Here is a 4,944-nt window from a genome sequence, read left to right as displayed (position 1 = left end):
GTTAAGCTACAATTTTAAATTGTCACGGCTGAAGTAGGAACCAATGACCTCTTGTAATTGAGAATAATACGTTACCCCGAGACCACCGGGGTAGTGCAAATGAAAGCAAAGCCCTGTTTTCAGTTTCCAAAAACATATATACCACAAATAAATTAACCATGATATGCACAAATGGATGTTGATTTTATGAGTGGTCGATCATGTCAATATAGCAATGTTTCCATCTAGATGCATAACAAGCATCGTTCAATCGACAGACAAAAGTGTTGGTTTATGTGGTTGATTCGTTATCATAGATCTAGAATTGAACTGAAAATAACTCTGTATCATGACATGGTCTGTCGACTTTTGCACTTTAAAAAGTCAATACAACCTGCAATCATGACATGTTTAATTCCGATTAATATTGAATGTTTTTATGTATGAGAGAGTGCCCAGGAAAACAGTATGAGATTTGACATATTCTTTATCTAAATGTCACTGGTGATTATTCAATGACACAAAAGCTGTGGGTATTAGGCTCAAAGGCATAAAAACGATTACTGATTTCAGAGACATATATACACAGAGATTGGCAACTGTAACAGTGGTCAACGAAATCAAATCCACGACACGCATCTCACGAGACTTTAACGAGATCGCCATATTGATTCTAACACGACAAGTACACCACCACGCTTCGAATTTTATTACACATCAAGCATTTCAAAACAGCATAATGTAAGTATATATTTCAATTTCTACTATGAATTACCTTGTTTTATTCAATTTGTAGTAGTTATTATTTAAAATATTGAGACGATTAACGTTTTATTGCAGTATTTAATAATGGTAAAAACTGGGCCGAGATGCACGTTATGAACATTTTTAGCACGGTCGTAATTTTTATCAAAACATTTTCATTTGAAGAGGAATAAAACAAATTGTGTGATGAATTACTTTCCCCAGACATATTGAATTTGCATGTAGAGGTTGTTTTTATCATATTTTCACCCACTTTGATGCAATTTACAATTAAAAATCAGTATTATAGCTGACGGCCATGTTTATTTTCTTTAATATCAAGACAGACCCCTGTCCATGACTACAGTTTAAAACTTTTCCATCTTCAGAGAATAATTGTTCCCAGCACATTTTTTTTCCCTATGACATACTGAATTTGCATATGGAGGTTGTTTTTATCATATTTTCACCCACTTTGATGTAATTTACAATTAAAAATCAGTATTATAGCTGACTGCCATGTTAACTTTCTTTAATATCAAGACAGACCCCTGTCCATGGCTACAGTTTAAAACTTTTCCATCTTCAGAGAATAATTGTTCCTAGCTCATTATTTTTTTTCCTATGACATACTGGATTTGCATATGGAGGTTGTTTTTATCATATTTTCACCCACTTTGATGTAATTTACAATTAAAAATCAGTATTATAGCTGACTGCCATGTTAACTTTCTTTAATATCAAGACAGACCCCTGTCCATGGCTACAGTTTAAAACTTTTCCATCTTCAGAGAATAATTGTTCCTAGCTCATTATTATTTTTTCCTGTGACATACTGAATTTGCATATGGAGGTTGTTTTTATCATATTTTCACCCACTTTGATGTAATTTACAATTAAAAATCAGTATTATAGCTGACGGCCATGTTAATTTTCTTTAATATCAAGACAGACCCCTGTCCATGGCTACAGTTTAAAACTTTTCCATCTTCAGAGAATAATTGTTCCTAACTCATTATTTTTTTTCCTATGACATACTGAATTTGCATAAAGAGGTTGTTTTTATCATATTTTCACCCACTTTGATGCAATTTACAATTAAAAATCAGTATTATAGCTGACGGCCATGGTGTTTTGTTTCAATATCAAGACAGACCCCTGTCCGTATACACTTGATACTGTAAATTCAGAAATTATTGCGTGCATTTATTATTGATTTTCTCATTTTAAACTGAAATGCGATTTTAATTTTTACAACTTCTGTTAAGAATCCTGTTAAATTCATTCAAAATTTTTCAAAAAGTGAGTTTTAAACTCTTTCACATTTTTCGCAATAATAAAAACCTTGCATTAATTTCTGATTTACAGTAGACTTTTACATCTTCAGAGAATTATTGTACCCAGCACATGCATTACTTTCCTATCATGACAAACTGGATTTGTGTATAGAGGTTTTTTTTTCATTATTTCCACCACTTTGATGACATTTACAATTTTATATATTTTTACATTCAGTATCTGACAGCTTTTTCTTTTTTAACAGGGTCCTGCTTGCTATAAAAGGACAAGGATGTTGATCAAATTTACCTGTCAGTGCAGCATACAAGAGATATAATATCATACATGGGCTGAATGTAGAACTCCCAAGTCTTTCTGATTGAAAATAAGACTTCCTGGCAAACAGGAACAACTAGTGATGACTTTTTCCAAAAGTGACGGCACAGTCATGTTGTGGACTGATTACTACTATCAATGTGATACTTAAAACTAACAATGGTTATGTAAGAGAGAAAAGTACATGTGCTTATCCTGACTGTAAAATGGATAAAAAAGCAAATAAATATCTTGTGTTCAACTTCATTAGTCTTATTTATGTTAACAAAATTTACATAGTTTTTACAAGAAACCATACATGTAGATGTATAACAATATGATGTAGTATGATTGCTAATGAGACAAGGATTTACATGTATGACTATCATTAGAAGGCCACTCTATTCAAAAATTCCTTCCTCTTCATGGAAAGTAACATATGTAATTGTTTACATAAAATGACAAAATGTGTAGGAAAAGAAGCAAGAAATGTTCACTCTACTTCTGTACACTAGGCGCTTACATTGGTCACCATCTATGTTTGTTTCAGTCCTTTAAAAAAATGTCAATGGTGCTTATTTATATTTATCTGTTGTGCTGTGTTATTTCAGTTTTACATGTCCTCATTCTGTGATCACTTGTAACACAACACATGGTTATTTGGAATAGTAGTTTATTATAGCCCGTCTGTACCAGTGTCCATAACGGACGGTCTCCTTTATACAGTAAAATACACAAGTATATATACAGAATATAAACAGTGTCAAGGTTTCTATTAATTGAAAGATACAGGGATGAATATCTATTAAGTTGACTCTAATTGACATGTTTTGGCCAACCTGGAAATTGATGTTTGAAACATACACGTAAGTCCAGTGTTTCAACTAATTGTTATTGCTACATGTCTCCACATGGTATGCAATACACGTATGTCCAGTGTTTAACTAATTGTTACATGTCACCTCATGATCTGCATGTAAATATTTCATATGCAGTAGCGGTCAATTGAACAACCTTTTACAAGGTCATGATTTTCTTAATAGATATTCCCCTGTATTTATTTTATTCAATTTAATAAACATTTTAAGAATATATAATCATCAATATAAATATAAATATATTTTATATATATTTATATATATTTTTTTAGCCTATCATATTGTCACATTCCTCCCTTTCTTAAGAAATATAATTTATATTTTAGTTAAAATCGGTGACAATATGAATGCTTGCAAATTTCTCTAAAAACAACAAAAATATTCATAAATAAAATCATTTCAAAAGTTCAACAACATCTAAATGTTCAGCAATGTATAGTTCATACAATTCTTGTGTGAATAACTAAGTTCGTAACATCAACTATTGGAACTTCTTATTCCTAGAAAAAGGCGCAACCATCAACTGCTGACCGTCTTCATAACCCCAACTCCAATGAACTGCTCCTCTGATCGTCGTTGTCAACTCCAACAATCCATCTGTCTATCTGCAACGCCAATTCCCGTCATTTAGAAGTTCTGCAATCATTCCAACTTGCATGTGATCAACCATCCGTCGTTTATAACTTCGACGTATCCACCATCCGTACTTCATGTGATCCACCATCCGTACTTCATGTGATCCACCATCCGTCCTTCATGTGATCCACCATCCGTCCTTCATGTGATCCACCATCCGTACTTCATGTGATCCACCATCCGTCCTTCATGTGATCCACCATCCGTACTTCATGTGATCCACCATCCGTCCTTCATGTGATCCACCATCCGTACTTCATGTGATCCACCATCCGTCCTTCATGTGATCCACCATCCGTTGTTGATTTACTCCTAACTGACCTAGCTTACCTACTCTGTTAATTCAGAGTCCCTGACTAGGTTGCTCAGTTATCACCGGCTGAAACATTACAGGAAAATCTACCTGTGATGCTGTAGAACGATTCCCTCTACCAATAAAAAGTTATGTGATCGTATAGTTTTATGTACATCTTAACGTCTGCGTTGTGTCCAATGATCAAAGCCAATATCCAATACTGGATAATGGTTCTTAGTGGCTGGTTCTCAGTAATGGTGCAGAAGCTATTTTAACATCTCTGTAGGCAGTACCATCGCCCTCAACATCAGTTGACACCATTTGATCACCACCAAGGTATCATGTGACTATTTGAATCTCTCTATTACTAAATTCTCTTGGCTTAACACCTATTATTAAACTTTAGAATTTATAAATAACAAAATACCTATAAAACTAGCAACAGAATAAATTAATGCATTTACTAAATTTGATAGTTCAAAGTCTTCCTCAAGTTTTAACTGCTTCAATTTTGAAAAAATAAAGTATCGATATGTTATCTATTTAAAATAAGAATGAAAAAATTAAACTCAAATACAAAAACAATAAACTAATAAGATAAACTTTTCTCTAGTATTAGTACTGAAAAATTGTTTAATAAAGGTTTGACATTCAACCATTACTTTCCTTCCTTTTTCATAAACAAAGCTGTGATTCAGAGATTACTGATATTTATAGGATTTCTAAACAAACAAATTTTTTTCAGTGGTCCATCTGAAGCAAGAATTAGAATGATTAATCAAAACAAAATTATTTTATATACATATATTTATTTCAAAA

At 32.7% G+C, this 4,944-nt stretch overlaps 1 long non-coding RNA gene across 1 annotated transcript; it reads left to right on the top strand.

The window, feature by feature from the left end:
- The first annotated feature begins 575 nt into the window (after positions 1 to 575).
- LOC134683544 (uncharacterized) lies at positions 576 to 2,583 on the top strand. The gene is made up of 2 exons (XR_010101043.1): positions 576 to 720; positions 2,267 to 2,583. It is a non-coding gene; the product is annotated as an uncharacterized LOC134683544 (long non-coding RNA).
- The last annotated feature ends 2,361 nt before the right edge of the window (positions 2,584 to 4,944 follow it).

The sequence above is a fragment of the Mytilus trossulus genome, chromosome 9 (genome assembly GCF_036588685.1).
Source record: "Mytilus trossulus isolate FHL-02 chromosome 9, PNRI_Mtr1.1.1.hap1, whole genome shotgun sequence".
In the NCBI taxonomy this organism is placed as follows: domain Eukaryota; kingdom Metazoa; phylum Mollusca; class Bivalvia; order Mytilida; family Mytilidae; genus Mytilus; species Mytilus trossulus.
The sequence above is the reverse complement of the archived record's forward strand: the minus strand, read 5'-3'. Positions and strand labels throughout refer to the sequence as shown.